This window comes from Cimex lectularius, unplaced genomic scaffold (genome assembly GCF_000648675.2).
Source record: "Cimex lectularius strain Harlan isolate CLEC.00 unplaced genomic scaffold, Clec_2.1 scaffold356, whole genome shotgun sequence".
Lineage (NCBI taxonomy): Eukaryota > Metazoa > Arthropoda > Insecta > Hemiptera > Cimicidae > Cimex > Cimex lectularius.
This window is the reverse complement of record NW_019392986.1, coordinates 136,842-159,878: the sequence shown is the minus strand read 5'-3', so window position 1 is coordinate 159,878 and position 23,037 is coordinate 136,842. Positions and strand designations below refer to the sequence as shown.

Here is a 23,037-nt window from a genome sequence, read left to right as displayed (position 1 = left end):
AGGTATTGATATGTTCTATTTTAAATTAAGATTAATTAATGTTTGTTTGTAAAATATGTTACAGGTAAAATACTCCTTGCCTGTAGAGTTACTACAGTAGAGAGTAAAATCTTCAAGAAAACCCATCATGGAGAAGATAGTTGGTAAGTAGTACTTTTCAAGATTCGTTGACCTCATCCTCAGCCAATTGGCAGTTTTGTAATCTTTTCTCTTATCTATGTCGTAACGAATTTAAATAATAATTTCAATTTTAAAGTAAAATTTATGTATTTTTCACTATTGAATTAATGGTTTGTTTGTAAAAACCTGTCATCACACAGAGTACAGGTAAGGTTAGTACAGTTGAGAGGACAAAAAACCCTTCAAGAAAACGCATTATGAAAAAGATAGTTAATGCTTTGTTTGCAAACATCTCTAATAAAAAATGTTACAGGTAAAAAAACTCTTTGGCTGTACGGTTACAACAGTAGAGAGAAAAAAAACCCATTATGAAGAAGATAGTTGGTAAGTTCTTTTCAAGGTTCGTCGACCTCATCCTCAGCCAATTTTGCAGTTTTTTAATCTTTTCTCCTATCTATGTAGTAACGAATTTGAATAATATATTGAATTTAATTCATTTAATAATAATCGTATTATTGTTAACATTAGCCACCTTAATCATGAAAAAATATAATTAAAATCAATGTATAAAATAAATAATATATTAGATATCAATGATATGTTCTTTTTTAAATTAAGATTAATTAAAGTTTTGATTTTAAAGGTCTCAAATAAAAAATGTTACAAGAAAAAAAACTCCTTGGCTATAGGGTTACTACAGCAGAGAGAAAAAACTTCAAGAAAATCCATTATGAAGAAGATAGTCGGTGAGTGTATTTCAAGCTTCGTTGACCTCATCCTCAGCCAATTTGGCAGTTTTTTAATCTTTTCTCGTATGTCTGTAGTAACGAATTTAAATAATAATTTCAATTTTAAAGTAAAATTTATGTATTTTTCACTATTGAATTAATGGTTTGTTTGTAAAAACCTGTCATCATACAGAGTACAGGTAAAAGAAATTCCTTAACTGCGGGAATACTACAGTTGAGAGGAAAAAACCCTTCAAGAAAACGCATTATGAAGAAGATAGTTAATGCTTTGTTTGTAAACATCTCTAATAAAAATGTTACAGGTAAAAAAATTCCTTTGTCTGTAGGGTAGAGAGAAAAAAAACCATTATGATGAAGATGGTAAGTACGTTTCAAGGTTCGTTGACCTCATCCTCAGCCAATTTGGCTGTTTTTTAATCTTTCCTCCTTTAGTAAGTAATTCGATTAATATATTGAATGTAATTCATTTAATAATAATTATATTATTGTTAACATTAGCCGCCTTAAACACGAAAAAATGTAATTAAAATCAATGTATAAAATAAATAATATATTAGATATCAATGATATGTTCTTTTTTAAATTAAGATTAATTAAAGTTTTGTTTGTAAACGTCTCAAATAAAAAATGTTACAGGTAAAAAAACTCCTTGGCTATAGGGTTACTACAGTAGAGAGAAAAAACTTCAAGAAAATCCATTATGAAGAAGAGAATTGGGGAGTACTTTTCAAGGTTCGTTGACCTCATCCTCAGGCAATTTGGCAGTTTTTTAATCTTTTCTCGTATCTCTGTAGTAACGAATTTAAATAATAATTTCAATTTTAAAGTAAAATTTATGTATTTTTCACTATTGAATTAATGGTTTGTTTGTAAAAACCTGTCATCATACAGAGTACAGGTAAAAGAAATTCCTTAACTGCGGGAATACTACAGTTGAGAGGAAAAAAACCCTTCAAGAAAACGCATTATGAAGAAGGTAGTTAACACTTTGTTTGTAAACATCTCTAATAAAAATGTTACAGGTAAAAAAATTCCTTTGTCTGTAGGGTAGAGAGAAAAAAAACCATTATGATGAAGATAGTTGGTAAGTATTTTTCAAGGTTCGTTGACCTCATCCTCAGCCAATTTTGCTGTTTTTTTATCTTTCTCCTATCTATGTGGTAACGAATTTGAATAATATCTTGAATTTAATTCATTTAATAATTATTATATTATTGTTAAAATAACTCCTTGGCTCTACGGTTACTACAGTAGAGAGAAAAAACTTCAAGAAAATCCATTATGAAGAAGATAGTTGGTGAGTACCTTTCAAGCACCGTTGACCTCATCTCAACCATTTGGCAGTTTTTTAATCGTTTGTCCTATGGATGTATTGACAAATTAGACTAATAATTTCAAATTTAAAGTAAAATTTATTCATTTCCATTATTGAATAAAACTTTTGATTACATTATGGGACGTTTATAAGAAATCAGTATAAAAATTAAAATAGGAAGGTGTCAAGGTTCTGCCAATTTTTATTTTTTCATAAATTCGTCTTTCCAGTAGTCGTGCAACAATTTACATGACAAAATATTAAATAAAAAAATTATATTAACAATTACTAATTGTTATTAAAGATAAGATTATCATAACGTGAAATTCAGATTCCTTCGATAATGATTACAGAGAAAAAGTAAAACCTGCATTTCAGTGAATAATGTAATGTACATTACCCATTCTAAACGAACGTGTCGTAATTTGTAAACCAGCCACCAGTACAGCAAGAGTCATTATTTGCCTTTAAACAGGTATCAGAGGGGAACGGAGTCAGTTAATCGCATCAGGACGTACCATACATATATAAATCCTGTGGGCTGTTATCGGATAATATCATTTTCACGTGATCCGGCCCAATAAATCTCGCGACTTTTTCATTTCACAAATCGCGATCCCGTCCGTCGTCGACATATCGTGCGGTTAAAATCCAGGTCATGTATTTTTTCTAGTCGATTGTCACATGTCCGTAGCAATACGGCCCGACCTCGTCATTTGTCCGTAACGGGCGCATTTGTATTTCAAAAGGAGCTGCGTGTCCAAAGGATTTTGTCCGGGTTTTAAACGGAACGATATGATATCGAGGACAGTCGTTGTGGTAATAATGCAACATTTTAAGATACACTTGGAAAAATAAGTAGTTTAATAAAAACTCAGATCCCCATTTAGTCGCTCATTTTTTAAAATATATACAGATCAGTTCTACAGTTGAATAAGTTTTTCTGTTAATTAGCATCGTTAATAATAATTTCTGAAACAATTTGAAAGACTGAAGATGGCAAAATGCTGAAACGCGCTTGACAGAATATAGCGTGCATAGGCAGACCAAAATGATTAGAGGTCAAAGAAGCCTAGGTTCTTCTGTATATAGTATACACTGCGGTTATCCATCCAATTTCTAACCCTTTGCTAAATTCGCAGATGACACACTTATCTGTTTCATCAAAGCCCAAACATAGCCTCCACCATCCAAGACCATTTTTACCATATCCAATAATAGGGGCCAAAAGATGAAAAAAAAAATTGAATTAAAATAAAGGGGCCGTCGGTGGCCGCAACGGTTTAGGCGTTGACACGGCGCTCATCAATGTTAAGGTAAAGGTCCCGAGTTCGAACCCAGCGGCTGTGCATTCGAACCAAATATACGTACAAATGGGCTTTTTTCAAAAACACCGGCACCCCGAGGGTTGATGTAAATTTTGCTGTTGGGAACCCTCGTAAAAAGAAAAAAATAATAAAGAATCCACATAACCTTTACTCTTCGCCGTGTGACATCGTACACTCCAATAGCCTACCAATCCCGACTGCAGACATAGAGAAATATTTAAGCATGTTTCCGATAAGAAAACTGGCATGGAACCTCCACGCGAAACGGAAAATACAGCAAAACAGATTGTTATAAGTGTACTAGAGGAACGATCTACATGGAGCTAGAATAGAACTGCGGGATTAACCAAACTCTCTAACTACCAATTGGTCTCAGGTCATTGTGGATTGGTTGGTTTGAAACGAGGAACAAAATTTTACAATTTTTTGTAGTGTTTTTGATTGGATGTATTGGATTTTAAATGAATTGGATATTTACATATTGGTCTCAGTAGACTGTTGTGTATGGTGAGTTTATGAGATGTAAGTTAGCTCTATGGTCAAGTAACTGAGGAACTTTTGGTTGTTGGTTAGTTTCCTGCTTTTTCAATTGCAGAACAAATAGTTTTTCAAATCTGGTAAAGATTTAAATGTGGTTTAATGTTATGGTACGATAGCTGTATCATCCGCAAAAAGCTTATATTATTGTTTGGGAGTATAACGATATGTTTATTGTAAATAGGAATGGTTCTAGAAGGTACCCTTGGGGCCAAACCGTTTTAGTGAGAATATAAGAAGAAATCAATAAAGGATGATTTTTCCGATCCGGGTTTTGGCAGATTCAGGGGTACCTCAAGGTCTCTTTTCAAGCCCCGTACTATTTATAATATCCTTTAATGATGTGATGCTCTGGCTGACGATCTCAAGATTTATAAAATTATTTCTAACTCGGTGATTTTACGATATTTAAAAATAATTTCTCGGTATTTTCTGATACTCTGGTAATCATGTTAAGTTAAACTCAGACAATTCTGTGATAATTCGCATTGGTTGCAAAAATGTGACCAAATTACATACACTTATTTTCTTATCTATTTTTTCATGGAATTAGTTTAGTTTCGACTGTATCAATTATGGGATAATGGCCGTGGAACTATTAAATAAATGATACATAGTCCCCTGAGTATACTACAGAACCAGTATTTCAAATAAGATTAAATCATTAATAATTAAGTTTTGCCTTGAGATTCCATAGCAAACTCCTTGAACCACAAGGAGAAAAACACCTGAGCATTACTATTTCTGCTAAAAAGAACAGTTTTCTTTATTGAAATGTCTTTTTGCTTACTTTCTAGTAGCGCTACAGCTCTAATTGCGCATCATTAAAAATATAAAAATATTCTTTACTGTTCTCCACTTTTCTTGTCTATCCTCTTATTTCCATATTAGTAAGGTCCTTCTTTATGACATACTCCAACCTAACCCTCGTCCTTCTTTTCACCCTTGTGTCTGGCATCCCTTGAAAATGGATTATTTGCAGTTTTTATGAACTTAATTTTTATGAGTTCTTGGAATTATTTCATTGTCCAGGCCGAATATCTCTTTGAAGCTTTTCGTTTCCTATACACCTAAAATAGGGGTAAAAATTAGCTTACAGACGAATACTTTTGCTGCCTGTGATAGTTCCATCAATCTACTTAGGAAAAGCTTTCCAAGGATTTTGCCTAAGGAAGGAAGGAAACTGAAAGAAGCTAATTGGTTGTTGTTGGTAGTTGGTAGTTCGGTTTTGTGTTTTTTTTTGCTTTGTATCTACATCCAGCCACGTGTTTAGGAAGGTGATTTTTTGAAGATTTGTTTCATTTGTGAAGCATGAAGAGGTTAGAGTTTTAAGTGAGGTTACAATAACAAATATGATTGCATGTCCAGCTTTACAATATTTAGTTAAAATAATAAGCAAATGTATGCGAATTAAAAAACCAAGCAAATCGATTTCGGTCTACTTTGTATTTTTTATTATAAAAAAATATTCCATTTTTAAAGTAATAGCTATTGGTTTTCCCTTCTTTTCCACAAAACACAAGCAGATTTTTAATACTTTTGCTGCCTGAGATAGTTCATCAATCTGTTTAGAAAAAGTTTTCCAAGGATTTTGCCTAAGGAAGGAAATTGAAAGAAGCTAAATGGTTGTTGTTGGTAGTTGGTAGTTCGTGTTTAGTGTTTTTTTTGCTTTGTATCTTCTCCAGCCATGTTTTTAGGAAGGTAATTTTTTTGAAGATTTGTTTCATTTGTGAAGTATGAAGAGGTTAGAGTGTTAAGTAAGGTTACAATAACAAATATGTTTGCATTTCAAGCTTTACAATATCTAGTTAAATAATAAGCAAATGTATGTCAATTAAAAACCAAGTTACACAGTTTCATACTACTTTATATTTTTGATTATGTAAAAAACATTATTCCATGTTTAAAGTATTAGCTGTTGTTTTTCCATTATTTTCCATAAAACACAAGCAAATTGTTAATACTTTTGCTGCCTGTGATAGTTCCATCAATCTGCTTAGGAAAAGCTTTCCAAGGATTTTGCCTAAGGAAGGAAGGAAACTGAAAGGAGCTAATTGTTTGTTGTTGGTAGTTGGTAGTTCGTGTTTAGTGTTTTTTTTGCTTTGTATCTACATCCAGCCACGTGTTAGGAAGGTAATTTTTTGTAGATTTGTTTCACTTATGAACTACGAAGAGGTTAGAGTTTTAAGTAAGGCTACAATAACAAATATGATCGCATTTCAACTTTTTTTTAAATATTTAGTTAAAATAATAAGCAAATTTATTCTAATTAAAAGACCAAGCAACTCAATTTCGGACTACTTTGTATTTTTTATTATAAAAAAAAATATTTAAAGTGTAAAGTAATAGCTATTGGTTTTCCATTATTTTCCATAAAACACAAGCAGATTTTTAAAGAAAGTTCATGTTTAAATTCAGCGGGTAAAATGAATAAGAGCAGAAGTGATTATGCGCTTTTTCGTGTAGGACCGAGATAAAGCTGCTCATAATGGCAAAGACAGAATTGTTAAATGAACTCAGCCGTTTCCTCCCCGGAAAGGGGAAAGACATCTAAGGGAAGATTTATAAGCATCGAGATTTTTCGAAGCCCGTTCGGTAAAGGGGAGGAATTAAGGAGTGGGATGTTTGCTTTATTTATTGCTCGGAATTAATCTGTGTGTATTCGTAAAGGTCGTCGGGGTTATAATCCGGCTCAGAAGAGCCCTCCCCACTGGCGGACTGTTTTCTTTCTCACCCGCCCCCATACCGAAGCATCCCCCGGGGCGTAGATTTGCAAGATAGCACTAAGCCGGCCTTCATGTCAAATTCAAGCTCACCTGGTTCCCCTTCGGCCGGAGGTCAATAACTTGCACGCACGGTCGACGCGGCCCAATCACCCGACCCTCGCTTCCTAAATGACTTCAACTCGATGGGGGAGCAAAACAAACATCCTACGAATATCCGATTCTTCCTTTCCTAAACCGAATTATCTTTTATGCCTAATCTAAACAATTCCAACAGGGTGGCTTCATTTGAAATTCACTTGGGATCACACAATTATATGGAAAACGCAAGGGACTTTTATACGCAGTACTTTCTTCGTGAAATGAAAATTCTAAGTAATTTATAAGAAACGGGAGATAAAGTAAGTATCTGTAAGGAAAGATCAGAACGGCAACGAGGGAGCCGACAAATTAGCCACGAGGTTTGAACCCATCAGACAATGGGACAGGAATAAGTCCACGGTTCAATGGGATTGTATTCTTGCACAGAAGTATGTGAAAAATTCCATCATAGGATCACTGCAGAAACAAATGACGGAACTAGTGAAACCTAGGACCAGAATGATAGTGCGACAGCTGACAGGACATTGTACATTCCGGAGACAAGTGAAAACATAAAATCAAAGACTGTTGAACACTCACAGGGTGAATCAAAACACTAGGTATTATCAACAAAAGTAAAACGATGTTTCAGACAGCTAGAATGCACTAAAGGCAACTACCTAGGCGTAACGTCCAGAGCTGTTTATGGTTGCATCAAGGCCTTGATAGACATAAATATTTGGGTACCAGAGTATATATGGTAAAAAGACAACGAGGATAATAAATATACAAAAAGTTCAGTCAGTACAACCTCCCCTGAACCGTTTTGCAGAATACCATATTGCCAAAAACCAGGATCCATCAGACAATGTTTTAAGAATAAATCTTCCGTTAAATTTCACTGGATTGCAGGAGGCACCCGAAAAAGTTCCTTGTTGGTAGAAACTAACGAAGATCTAATAAAACTGGGTTTATTACTAGAAGAGTAGGACTGGACAATGCAGACTCCGGAGATAAGATGATCGCAAAGTGCTAAAATCAAAGACTATTGAACACTGCCTGGATGAATCAAAACACTGGATATTACCAACAATAACACATCTACTTGGACTGCTAGTATGCATTGCAGACAACAACCTCCACGGTAGTAACGTCCAGAGCTGTATATGGTGACATGAAGGCCCTCTTAGTGATGAAAAAAATATTTGGGTACCAAACTATATATGGCAAAAAGTCAACGAGTATAACAAGTAGACAAAAATTTCATTAAGTACAACCTCCTCTGAACCGTTTTGGAGAATGCCATACTGCCAAAAACGTGGATCCATTAGACAATGTTTTAATAATAAATCTTCCGTTAAATTTCACTGGCTTGCCGGACGCACCCGAAAAAGTTCCTTGTTGGTACAAACTAACGACATATCTAATAAAACTGGGATAATTACTAGAATTATAGAAGGACTGGACAGTGCAGTTAAAATCAAAGATCGCAAAGAGTTAAAATCAAAGACTATTGAACACTACCAGGGTGAATCAAAACACTGGGCATTACCAACAAAAGTACAACCATATTTTGTACTGCTAGAATGCACTAGAAGCAACTACCTAGTCGCAACGTCCAGAGTTGTTTATGGTTTCATCAAGGCCCTCTTAGACTTAAAAAAAAATATTTTGGTCCCAGAGTATAGAAGAGCAAAAAGACAACGAGGATGACAAATAGACAAAATGTTCAGTTAGTACAACCTCCCCTGAGCCGTTTTGCAGAATACTGTATTGCCAAAAACGAGGATCCATTTGATAATGTTTTAAGAATAAATCTTTCGTTAAATTTCACTGGATTGCAGGAGGCACCCGAAAAAGTTCCTTGTTGGTAGAAATTAACGACAGATCTAATAAAACTGGGATTATTACTAGAATTATAGAAAGACTGGACAGTGCAGACTCTGGAGTCAAGATGATCGCAAAGAGCTAAAATCAAAGACTATTGAACACTACCAGGGTGAATCAAAACACTGGGCATTACCAACAAAAGTACAACTATATTTTCTACTGCTAGAATGCACTAGAAGCAACTACCTAGTCGCAACGTCCAGAGTTGTTTATGGTTTCATCAAGGCCCTCTTAGACTTACAAAAAATATTTTGGTCCCAGAGTATAGCAGAGCAAAAGACAACGAGGATGGCAAATAGACAAAATGTTCAGTTAGTACAACCTCCCCTGAGTACTAGAATGATACGACTGGACAGTGCAGACTTCGGAGGTAAGATGATCGCAAAGAACTAAAATCAACGACTATTGATCACTGCCAGGGTGAATAAAAAAATATATAACCACACGTTTGATTTCAATAATGTTTCTGTTATGGATAAAGAACAATTTTTATGTAGAAGATTGATTAAAGAGATGCTATACATTCAGAATGCTATTTCGTGTAACCAAAGAACAGATATATCAAATTTAAGTGTAATTTATAGTTCTTTCCTTAATAAATAGCTCTAATATTTTAATATGTACCTGCTCGTTTATGTGTGAAAATTAATTTATTTTAGTATTGTTTCATATTAATTTATTGTTTCCTTTAAGTTGTATAATTGTGATATTTGATACCAAAATGTTAAGGAATTTTATAGGTGAACCTTGAGCCAGTTGGCAATATTGTCGCGTTTTGAGATATTTATTACTTGCGTATTCGAAGGTGGGTCTCCCAACTCTCCGATACACATGTACCTGTTAATAAAGTAAAACCATTTTTTCGAGTAAGTAATCAAGAAAATTGTATATTTGAAAATTTATTTTTGTTAATTTGTTAAAACAGAGTCCTGATGAAGGCAATATATTCTGGCGAAAGCCCGACAAGAAAATAAATTTTGTTTCTGTCTTCCTGGTCTCTTCCCCAATCTACCTAATGAAAAGAGAAATATTGCAAAAAAAGAACATTTACTTGGACTGCTAGGATGGTTTGCTGGCGATTACCTCAACTGTAGTAACGTCCAGAGCTGTTTGTAGTTGCATCAAGACATTAAATTTGAAAACTGTCACCCAGCCTCGTAAGTTATTGAAGTTCCTTCTTCTGAGATGTCTAACTTGTTCAGTGGTATGTTACCGGTTAACAATCCGATTTTTTCTCAGTGTGGTGACCCACACCCAATCATGAGAACGAATAGATTTCGGATTATCCAGGGTCAGACATTAAAAAATCACCTATAATTTGGTACCAGGGAATGCATGGAAAAAAGACAACGAGAAGAACAAATATACATGAAAAATTCAGTTATTACAATCACTTGCCTTGAACCCTTTAGCGGAATGCCATATTGCCAAAAAATAAATCTTTCGATAAATTTCACTGTATTGCAGGACGCACACGAAAAAGTTCATTGAATTGTTAATTTTAAACTTATGTTGAGGTGAGCGGCCCCAGAAGAAAAGTCCAAATGCTTCGTTCAAAACATTTATTGATAACGTTTCGGACGTCTCACGTCCTTCATCAGGTACATAATCATTGTTTTTTGTGTCAGTAACACTCTTTCCGGCGTCCCAGACCAACGAATTTATCGAAAAAACAGAAAAAGAAAAACTCTAAATTGCTGTTGGTCTGGGACGCCGGAAAGAGTGTTACTGACACAAAAAACAATGATTACGTAGCTGATGAAGGACGTGAGACGTCCGAAACGTTGTCAATAAATGTTTTGAACGAAGCATTTGGACTTTTCTTCTGGGGCCGCTCACCTCAACGTAAGTTTAAAATTAGCAATTGATTATCCAACGGCCGGCTAAAACAAGGACACAAGTTCATTGTATGTTAGATTTTAACGGCAGATATACTAAATCAAGTTTTTTTTGGTATTAGAATAATAATAGGGTTGTTGACATGACAGTGCAGACTCCTCAGACAAAACGATCACGAATGCCCAAAAACAAAGAGAAATTAACACTATCAGGATCAAAATACCGAGTATTATCATCAAAAGAAATCTCCCTGATCTGTTAGGAGTGACGTCCAGAGCGTTCTGTGGTTGCATCAAGACCGTATCAGACACTAAAAAAGCACAACACAATCACCTATATTTGTGTACCAGGGTTTTTTTTTTGCAAAACAACGAACAGGGCACCAGGAATCCCCTGCTCTGAATCCATTTGCGAAATCCCATAATGCCAAAAACATGTAGGCATCAGAGAATATTTAAGGAAGGTCCTTGTTTAAGGGCAGTGTACACCTAGAATTTAGTAAACCTCAGGTTCTTGCAGACGAGATTGTTTCTGCGACCTCATATGACGCGGCCATGAACCTTTGAAGACGCTCCAAATGAAGGCGTAAAACCCGGGCTTGGAAGTCAAGGCTTCTGAGTGATTCGTGGTGGTCATGCCAGGTTAATTTAGAATCCAGATGCCATTACATTACAAAAAATTCAATTACAAAATGAAAAAATTATCATTCTCCTATTGGGTTGTTTCGTTTTCAATGATTGATTGCACTTTTAGTACTATGTTTCAATTCTTTCAATATTTCTATGAAGCTAAAAGAAGTATAATAAGTGAGATTAATAGCCCTGTACGAAAGACAGCTCGGTTTTCAACGTGGGATGGTAATAATTAAATAAACAGTTCTTTCGCCTGACACAGGACTGAATAACGATCTGAGGGCACGGCCGATAAATCAAGTTCTGGATTTATTTTCAATCATTTCCACGAATTGAATTCAGTTTTAAGTTTTAAATTAAGTTTAATTCTTACTATTAATTATCATCATTTAATTCTTTTTATAACATTAACACTTGACTTTGAACTTTTTTCGGTCTGATATTAAAAAACGATTAATTATTCAGAAATCGTGAGATGCGGGCTGGTGTGATGTAGGTTTCAGAAAAACGTTTTCTTTATCGTGCCAACGTTTCGATCTTTATTGAGATCATCTTCAGAGTCTGAGATTTACAAACATTGTTTACATTTAACAAATATATTTAGAATGTTGAAAAGTGAATTTATACAATGCAAAATATATTTTTTATTTTCAATCAAAGTATTTCTACTCACTCAAAGTGTTTGTCTTCTGTGTAATTGTGTCATTCTTGCGTGTCGTGTTGAGGTGCCAGTGAGATTTTGCTGTTTGAAACACGACACGCTAGAATGGCACAATTACACAAAAGACAAACACTTTGAGTGAGTAGAAATACTTTGATTGAATATAAAATATATATTTTGCATATTTTGCATGGCACGATAAAGAAAATATTTTTCTGAAACCTACATCACACCAGACCGCATCTCACGATTTCTGAATAATTATCGATTAACGGTCACTAATCACCACACAAAAAAGATTAAGTTTACCAACGGTCGGTAATTTGAAGAAGGGGCACATTTGTACTTTTTCTCAGATATTTTGGGCTATCTCGGCACGGGAAAAGTATTTTTCACCATTTTTTGTAGGCATGGTTCGAATGAATTCTCTACATCAGAGGCTTTTTAATTGCTTAACAGTAACATAATTAACACGAAGTCGACACAGAAGAATGACACATCTACAGGGAAAACCAACACTTTGAGCCCTGAAGGTGATCTCAATAAAGATCGAAACGTTGGCACGATAAAGAAAATGTTTTTCTAAAACCTGTCACACCAGACTGTATTTTAAGATTTCCAAATAAGCATAATTAAATATTATTTCATATTAATATAAAAGTCGTGGCTCCTTGGTTATTTCTTAATTTAATATTTTATTCCAATCTGAAATTTCTAATTACAACTTGAAATTTACGAATACTCAGACATACACACAACTATTTACATATTTACAATGAGGGGAGTGAATAATCTACATTGTTCTCACATTTCGCTTCTCTAATGAAACATCATCTCTTCAGGAACAATGTGACGGGGCCTTTTCCTCATGAGTCTTGTGCTATGGGATTGTAGATATGGGATCTATTGGACATGGATTTGGCAAGACCAGTTGGGTGATGGGAGAATTGTCGGACTTGGTAATCTGAGGACTCTTGATTGAAAGGACGTTAGATATTGGAAGGAGGACATCAGGGGATATACAGCTGTGTCATCGGAAAAAGATGCAAGGAAGGTGGTAAGTATAATGGGTACATCTTGAGTATAAAAGATATAGATGATTGGTCCAAACTCAATGCCCTGCGATACTTCCACGGCCAGAAGAGTCAGTCAGTAATTATCTACATTATTGTCCCATTGCACTTCAATAATTAAAATTCACTGCCTACTCCCAAGAAAGGACGTCATGGGGCCATTTACTCTAGAGTCTTGTTATGGGATTGGAGGGATGGGTTCTGTAGATAAAGCTTGGGCAAAACCAGTTGGGCAATGGGAAAATTGTGGAACTTGGTAAATATCTGAAAAATTAATTTTCGAAAAAATGGAATTTTAAGGTCATTGTGGAGGATAGCATTTGATACATAATACGGTTCATTTATAACTGATTTAAGGACTCTAGATTGAAAGGACGTTAGATACTGGAAGAAGAAGGACAGAGGATATACAGCTGTATATCATTGACAAATGATGCCAGGAGGGTAGTAGGTGTAATGGGTACCTCGTGAGTATAAAGGGCGTAGATGATTGGTCCAAACACACTGCCCTTAGGTACTTCCACGGCCAGAACAGTAAGCCAGTTATGATGCACATTATTGTCCCACTACACTTCAATAAATAAGTGTTCAATAAAAATTCACTGCCTACTCCCAAGAAAGGACGTTACGGAATAATAAAATGATGGAGTGAGTGTGGTGTTCAATACTTTTTAAAAGGATAGTTCCTACTCACAGTAAGTTGTTTTGCAACGATCCGGATTTCGAGCCTTTTAGCTCATCATCAGGTTGAAGGACTTCTACAACCACGTCTCTCGACATGAATTGCCAAAGTGAACCGCTGATACCTCCGCCAACGCGACGTTCCAATTATCAGCTGATTTTTTTAATGACGCTCAATTTGAACGTGCGAAACGCGGAAATTATAACACAAATAAATATTAGAATAATAAATACTTAATATTACTATAAATTACTATAAAAATAATAACAATTAAAATAATTAGATTAATTATTTGGATGTTTGATATTATTTATGTACATATTTAAAATGGGAGGTAGATCAAAATCTGTTATATTATTAATGCATTTATCACCATGTTCAATTTTACATTTTTTAATTTCAAATTTCTCAAACCAATCTAGTTCTTTCCCTTTGTTAAAACTATGTAACACTATTGTATTTAAATTTGAATTGAAATTATGTTTTGTTTCTTTTAGATGGTCCTTAAATTCCGAAAATTTGCTCGATTAAGGCAAGTGTTCTTTTACTCTTGTTTTTATTTCTCTACTGCTTTGTCCTATATATTTAATATCACAAACATTACAATTGAGTTGGTAAACTTGTTCCAATTGTTTGCCATACATTGGTGAATTATCGGAAAAAGTTAGTAAAATTTTTAAACAAGAAGGTTTTAGAATAAGTACGGGTTCACTTAAAAACATCCTCTCAAAACCTAAAGACAAAGTAGACAACTTGGCAAAAAGTGGGGTTTACCAACTCAATGATGAGAGAATTTATTATTGAACTTCATCAATTTGTGGATAAATTAAATTTTTATATCATTCTGGAGGGTATTATTGTAGTCATTAACGAGCATTTACAATGGATCTAAGGATTTTGATTTGAAATGTTGGAAAATTTTCCTCAAGCAGATAGTTTGAATTATAAACCGTACCAATTCCAAAGTACAAACTGAAAACCTAAAGAAAAATACATATCGATAAAACAAAAGTACATTCAAATATCAAATAAACATAAAACCATAGGACAAAATAGGATTTTTCAAGACTGTGTGTTGTTTAAACCCGATTAAACAGTTTGTTCAAACACTGCAGTACATTTTCAACGTCGGACTGGCAGGGAACCCTACTGGAGTAGGGGCGATGTTATATATCGTGGAAATCACCGGAGGGAAAGGAAATAGAGAACGATCGGTCGTTAACAAGGTAATCAAGGAAGATAATTCGTCTTCTATAACTGTACCACGGTTGATAACGTCAGTAGGTAATCGATAACAAATACATATAACGAGGTTATTGACTCGTTTTCATCCAACTTCGCTAAAATTAATTTTGTAATAAAATTATTTAAACATTTATCTAATAAAATGAAATTTATTTGTTTATTGTTATATTATAGTTGAAATTTAAAAAAAATGAAACATCTTTTCCATAGAATAATATTTTCTATATAAAAGAACGTATGTATAATTATGTAGTAATGGAATAAGCAAACATTTTCCGTGTATAAATGTTTATTAAAAAAATTAATCCTTTTTTCATTAAATAAATTATATTACCGTTAAAATATTTGAAGTAAAAGTATTTCGTTCTTTTCTACATGTTTTTCAAACATGTAACGAAATTTAAATGCTAGAACTGAATAATTCAGTTTTATTAAGAAACAAAATCAATAAGGTATTCTTTGTATATAGGGACTTGGTTAAAATGAAAAAGTTAACGACACAAGCGGGATTCGAACCCACAATCTTCGGCTCAATACGCCGCTGGTCTAACCACTTCAGCTAACGTGACTTCGACCCACTTGGACACCAACCACTCATCTCAACCTACAACCTTTCACTCTTTTTGCCAGTTTTCGTCTAACCTCGCTAAAATTAATTTTGTATTTAAATTATGTAAACATTTATCTAATAAAATGAACTTTCTTTGTTTATTGTTATATTATAGTTGAAATTTAAAAAAAGTGTCATCTTTTTCCTTAACGATAGAATAAAATTTTCTATATAAAAGAACGTATGTATAATTATGTAGTAATGAAATAAGCAAACATTTTCCGAGTATAAATGTTTATTAAAAAATTAATCATTTTTTAATTAAAAAATTATATACCCATTAAAATAGTTGTAGTCAAAGTATTTCGTTTTTTTCAACAACAACCAGTTGTAAACAACAAATTTGTTGGTAACAAATTTTAAATTCCAGAACTGAAAAATTAAGTTTTATGAAGAACAAAATCAATAATTTATTCTTTGTAAATGAGGTCTTGGTTGAAATGAAAAAAGTTAGTGATACGAGCGGGATTCGAACCCACGACCTTCGGCTCAACACGCCGCTGCTCTTGAGCTATCGAGACTTCGACCCACTCGGACACCAACCACTCATCTCAACCTACAACCTTTCGAATTTTCCCTCTTTTTGTCATTTTTCATCTCAATCAAGACTAGATAAAAAGTACAATTAATCGAAATCATTAAATGAGTCAGTTATGACCGTTAAACATATATTTTATTAAAAAGATTTCTCAAATAATAACAAAACTCAGTTCGAATCCCGGTCATGATACTAACTTTTTCATTTCCACCAGGAACTTACAAAAAATAATTAAATGAAAGAAGTAATTTGGTCAATCAGACCACCAAACGTGCTGGATTTACTAAAATCAATAACTTATTTTTGACCTTTGAATCATTTTCAAAAATTATTTCCTCTAAGAAAATTTTCAAAATAAATTGACAGATGAAAATCTTTTAAAAATAAGAATAAGGTGGGCGAGGAAGAACGACGTTGCAAATCTCTTTTTTCACATTTTATTCTTAGTTTTTTTAACGTTTTTTAAGCAGCCAATATTAATGTTGTAGGTGGTAGAGGTAGAAAATCACCTTACGGCAAAAAGCAATAGTGAATAATTTCATGCAAGAACCAACTTATGATTTGTTAGATGTAAATTTGATTATGGCCTTTTTTGCATTTAGTCGTCGTTTAATCACTGACAGGAACGACGGCGATTATGGTACAAAATCAATTTTTCATCGCGAGATATTCTTTTTTGAAAAAATCTTATTTTGTACCCAAATAAGCATGGAAATTCTTGTCTCATGGAGCATAAAGATGAGCAGTTCAGTGAGCTCATGAGGTAATCGAAAATCGAATTTCTTTTACTTTTCCGACGATCCTAAGTGCCTCGAAATTGTGAGTAATTGTATTCAGTTGTGTTAAAAGTTTCTAACTGGTTGATAAAGGTTTTCGTCGTCATGAGGAGGGCTTTCTCTTGGAGTTAAACTCAAAAAAATTTATAAAACGAAAATCGCATGTCGCTTTGTTCGCTGTTGAAGATAAACTAAAGGATTGTGTAAGGAATTGGGGTGCTTATCATTGTAAACAAAAATGCAGGATTAACAACGACTTATTATAATCTCTAAACAAGCTTGTAGTAAACAACAGGACACCGGGTAATCCTTCATGGATTTCTCAAATAATACAACCGGAAATTTCAAGCAAACCAACGCATTAAAAAAACTTTAAATTTTCACGAAATAAAAAATAATTAGTTAATTGTTTAGTTATTTTATTAATTTACAAATTTTACCATACTGATCCGCTTATCCTCGCTGGGTCAACCTAGACTTCACTTCACAAAAGCATGGAAAACCCTGAAAAAAGAGACTTTAAAATGAACCTTACAGGCACTCGGAAAATGGCAAAATGCAGAAACTAGTCTGACAAAAAATCCCAGCGAGAAAAAGCCAAGATGAGGGTCATCTTAAAGGTCAAAGGAAACATCCATCATCCCGAGCAATACAGGAGAAAAACTCAAGATTTTTTTATTAATCCATAAAAATCTTTTATCTGGCTCAAAATGTGATTTATAAATCTTTCTTTTCTTTTGAATCTAGAAGTCTAAAGAATTGTTTTCACTCTTTACTTGCACATAATTCAACCTGGAATATTTTAGATAATTAAAACTTACAAAATAATCTTAACACACTTTCTATAACTTTTTTATTTTATTTTTGCAATTTTGGTCAAGAATTACTTTTGGGAAAATATCAACTGTAAAATCGTTGAAAACGACTGAGATAGGATTGCACCTGAAGAAGTACTGCCGTGCATCTGTCGTCGATGAAGGGGGATATCCACCCCCGCAATTTCGGCCTTCGAACCTACACTGCACACAGCTGGCAAGGTTATACAGGCAGAGATTGAGGAAAATGTCTTCATGATCTTTGATGAACTTTTCTACCGGGGGCTGGCACGTTCTGCTTGACGGTTTACCAGACCTAGCAAGATTTGATCTCTTAACGGATCTATAAAATTTGCTGTTTTGAAAAAAAACTCTGCTGGTTGATTGATAAGTACACGTTTAGAAGTTGCCTGCCAAAAAATAACATGTATTAAAAAAGTAGATAATACACATACACGTACGTGTTTGTTTTTGAATTTATTTTGGGATGACTTTAGGATTTATTTCCAGTCCAAATTACATTTTACCCATTACTTTTTTAAGATTAAATGAAAACAAAGTTTCTGCCCTATTCATTTAGTACCTGGCAAAGTAATAAATGTAATTTCGTCGAATTTGTACATACATTAATTTTTGCTGAATATAGTTCAGTAAGTTAAGTTGATTTATTGTTTAAAAACGTAGAATGTTAAATACTTTATCTGGTATTTAGCGGTATATTAGATTTTTTTTACGAATTGAACTACTCCCAGTGTTTGATAATGTTTGATTAGTTGGATTTCTTGTTTTGTTAGTTATTATGACAAGATTTATTATCCTTTCTCTCGGTTCTCTTCCGTGTTCTTCTATTCTTCATTTCTTTCCCATCATATCCCTCTCTCACTTTCTCTCTCTCTCTCTCTCTCGCTCTCTCTTCTAGTCCAGTAAATTAAGTTGATTTATATAATATACACAAAGTTAAATACTTTACATGATTATTTAATTAGATTTTTTATCTATTGAGCTACGCGCAGTGTTTGATAATGTTTGATTGATTTGATTTATTGTTCTGTGAATTATTATGACAAGATTTATTATCCTTTCTCTTGCTTCTCTTTCGCCTTCTTCTATTCTTCATTTTTTTCTCACCACATCCCTCTCTCTTTCTGTCTCGCTCTCTCTCTCTCTCTCTCTCTCTCTCTCTCTCTCTCTCTCTCTCTCTCTCTCTCTCTCTCTCTCTCTCTTTCTAGTTAATTGAGCTACGCGCAGTGTTTTGTAATGTTTGAATAATTTGATTTATTGTTTTGTTAGTTATTTTGATAATGTTTTATTGTCCTTACTTTCTCTTCTCCTTCATCTTCTTCTATCCTCTCTCTCCGTTCACTTACCAATTCCTATTCACTCTCTATAACTTTTTGCCCCTCTCGCACTTTATTCATTTCTTTCTCTTTCTCTCTCTCACTACCTCTCTTTTTCTGTCTGTCTGTCTGTCTGTCTCATCTCTCTCTCTCTCTCTCTCTCTCTCTCTCTCTCTCCAGTTCAGTAAATTAAGTTGATTTATAAAATATTCACAATGTTAAATGCTTTATATGTTTATTTAATTAGATTTTTTTTCGATTAATTACGCGCATGGTTTGGTAATGTTTAATTTGATTTATTGTTTTGTTAGTTATTTTGATAATGTGTTATTATCATTGCTCTCTCTTCTCCTTCATCTTCTTCTATCCTCGCTCTCCTTTTACTGATCAATTCCAATTCACTCTCTATAACTTTTTGCCCCTCTCGCACTTTATTCATTTCTTTCTCTTTCTCTCTCTCACTACCTCTCTTTTTCTGTCTGTCTGTCTGTCTGTCTCATCTCTCTCTCTCTCTCTCTCTCTCTCTCTCTCTCTCCAGTTCAGTAAATTAAGTTGATTTATAAAATATTCACAATGTTAAATGCTTTATATGTTTATTTAATTAGATTTTTTTTCGATTAATTACGCGCATGGTTTGGTAATGTTTAATTTGATTTATTGTTTTGTTAGTTATTTTGATAATGTGTTATTATCATTGCTCTCTCTTCTCCTTCATCTTCTTCTATCCTCGCTCTCCTTTTACTGATCAATTCCAATTCACTCTCTATAACTTTTTGCCCCTCTCCAATTTTATTCACTTCTCTCTCGCTACCTCTCTGTCTGTCTGTCTGTCTGTCTGTTTGTCTCTCTCTCTCTCTCTCTCTCTCTCTCTCTTTCTACTTTGGTAAATTAAGTTGGTTTAAGTTTAATTGGATTTTTTACGAATTGAGCTACGCGCAGTGTTAATAATGTTTGATTGATTTGATTTATTGTTTTGCTAATTATTATGACAAAGTTTACTATCCTTACTCTCTCTTCTCCTTTGCTTTCTTTTATCACATCTATCCTCTCACTTACCAATTCACTCTCTTTATCTGTGTGCCGTTCTCACACTTTCTACCTTTTTTCTTTTTCTCTCACTCTTTCCCCCCTCTCAATCCCTTTCACCCTCCCCCCTCCCTTATTTCTCTCTCTCAGTAATTGACAAACTTCTGCTACTCTCAATAAAACCCTATTCGTCCAATAAACATGTCTTTTACCACCCCTTTTCTTTAAGCCCTTTCTCCCTTTAGGGCTGGGGCACGCTCGAGCTGTCCGGCGGTATGGCCACTTTGTCTGATAATGTTAAAAAAAGAGAAATTTGCAAATCCCATTAAACAGAATATCAAGTGTATTTCATTACACTATTTATTAATCTATATGCCTATATATCTATGTATTTATTTATCTGCTTATTTTTCTGTTTAAAACTATCTCATTTTCCTTTATCCACACCTTCTAATTTTTTCTCTTTTGTTATTTCTGTTTCTTTTTCACACTTTCTACTCTGTCACTCTTTTTTCTCTCTCGTTCTATATTTATTCTTCCAGCCTAAACTCCCTCTCTATCTATCTTAAATTTGTTTAATCATTTCATGTGTGGCAGTGAATTCAGTTATGATTCGAAGAAGAGAAAGTTCGGAAACGACTTAACTGAAATCAATTGCTTGTGATATTGTTTTTTTAACATTCTTATTGAAGAAATTGATTTGCTTGATTACAAATACGAGCTTCGCCTGAAAAAATTGTCAACTTTCTCTAAGCAAAGAATTCAATTCAATCTTGATGTCAAAAATTTCAAACTGATTTATTTGCAGGGCCGTAACGACGGTTGGGTTATTGAGTTAATTTTCCCGTTCAACCGAGAAAAGTTTCAACATCGCGACTGCTCTCATAATTTTATTTTTCAGGGTATGAAGATTCGATTGTAGAATGATTTACGGCCGCAAGAACCGGGTACAACTTCAATTTCTGTATTACGGCGTCCGAATGACCCAATTCGGTGCCACTAGGAGCCGGAACGATTTATAAACTCATCTACAATCCCTTTGGCTTTGGAATGGGGGTCAGGTCTGGGGATCGTTATTGAACCAATCATAAAATCATTTGTTTCTCGTATCCCGACCCATTGATCTTTGCCTCCTTTTATAAATGACTCTTATTTATTATATTATTTCAATTTTCGTCTTTGCACGCAAACGGTTAGGCCATTACCTAATCAAAAAAACCGTAGGCGCACTTTTAAATTGAGTCCTTGCATTATCCTGTTAAAATAACTCGTAAATTATTCTAATATCAAGGTTTTGAAATGTTTTGCTCTTTTATTTTTAGTATTTTTGCCTTATTTTCTCTTTGAATACCGTTTTTATTAACTGGAATTACGTCCCATGCAAGAAGAGACGGGGCGAAGGCCGTATTTCAGAGCATTGCATCACTTTTATGATGAGAGATTTACAAAAGGGTAATCTCTAGGTGTGCTTTTTCAAATGTGAAAGTATACAAAAAAATACAATAATGTAAAATTGGTATACTTCTTATTTATGCCCGAAACGTATCGATGGAGCATTAATGTTGATTTATTGACGTACTATTCCCTTCCACCCTCAACGAGACTAAAAACAAGACCATTTTGTTGTTATGCAGATGCGTGACTCATTTCATAATACCCACATATGCGTGATCTCCTTATCTTATCTGACTGCAACGGATACGGAAATATGGGCTATTGCTTTGTTATAAAATTATTCATGTCAAAGGTATTTTTTTTATCCAAACCCTACTATTCGAATTTTCCACTAAAGACCCATTTTGGACTTTCACCCTGAAGGGTTATCGCTCCCCGATGTGCCAACTCTAGGATCCATATTTATGAAGCTTTATAGAATAATTTAAGATTTTAACAAATAAGCACCGATCGAAAATGGCTCGCGGATAGGGAAATTTAGATTAAATGGGTAGGTGCATTGGCTACACTGTATAGGATAACCGGATGGAGGTTATATTTCTGATATTGAACGCACGGGTCTTGTTAGGCGTCAGAAGAGTACACATACCCCGCTATGCGGCTGGATCGCTAGTAACCTCCATAAGCCAGATACCCAGTAGACCGTCGCTTCCCGACCAACTGGAATGTCGACTTCATTTCAGACACAACGCATGCAAACAACAATCTAGTCTAAAACTTACTCCCATAATACAGTCGCACAAATAAATACATTCGTACAGTCTACTCATTCTGATTAGTCGGTGGAGTGCTCGATATTCCTCCATCGACCGACACTATATTAATAAATTTAAATTAGGGTTCTTGGGGTACCCTGGAGGAGCGATGGTGATGCTATATTACACTATCAGCTCCTCACACTAATAAATACACGCACTCAATGAAAACATATAATCTCAAAACACATAATACAGATTTATATATTAAAAAAACACTTTCTCTAAAAAGCCGAACAGGGTCTCAAAAACTCGCTACAGTTCCCGAGAACGATTCTTAAAAATAGCGGCATGCCTACAGCTCTCTGTAAGAAGCCAAGACATGAAAAGTTTATATTATGAGCGACACATAGAGCAACCTTTCTCCGTTGCTTTTGCTCAAGAGCAAGTGCCTTTGAGTCAACCGTGTATGGCCTATTCTTAATACGGTGAGTAGGATTCCTTGTTTCCTGCTTAGGTTATCGGGAGGACCAATCCGTCAACCACGGTTTTTGCCTTTCATCAACAATTTTTTCATCTGGAAATGGAGTACGTTTTATAAAATACGCAGGTCCATAAGTTTAGAAATAATAGTTTAGACTCACCATAGTAAGTTTTTCAACTTAAAAAATTTTTTTTTCAAAGTTTTGGGTACTAAAAGGCTTATTTCTCCAATTTATACAGGGTGAATTGCTACTCGTGCTACAAACTTCTCCAGTAGATTCTTCACCCTAAAATGAACAAAAAAGTTCATATTGTCCATGGTCCGATTCTCAACCATTTCAGAGTAATTTCGCTTTTTATCGATTTTGAAAGATATCACGTCCTGGCGTCGGAAAATCGTGATATCTTTTAATCTAAACATTTCTCT

General features: G+C 34.2%; 1 protein-coding gene and 1 long non-coding RNA gene across 6 annotated transcripts in view; one reads left to right on the top strand and one right to left on the bottom strand.

Annotated features, from left to right (window-relative positions):
• Nucleotides 1–23,037, bottom strand: part of LOC112127962 (discoidin domain-containing receptor 2-like) — a 177,018-nt gene that overhangs the window by 63,964 nt on the left and 90,017 nt on the right. The window lies entirely within an intron of this gene.
• On the top strand, nucleotides 64–868 carry LOC112127963. The gene is made up of 3 exons (XR_002910803.1): nucleotides 64–143; nucleotides 434–504; nucleotides 764–868. It is a non-coding gene; the product is annotated as an uncharacterized LOC112127963 (long non-coding RNA).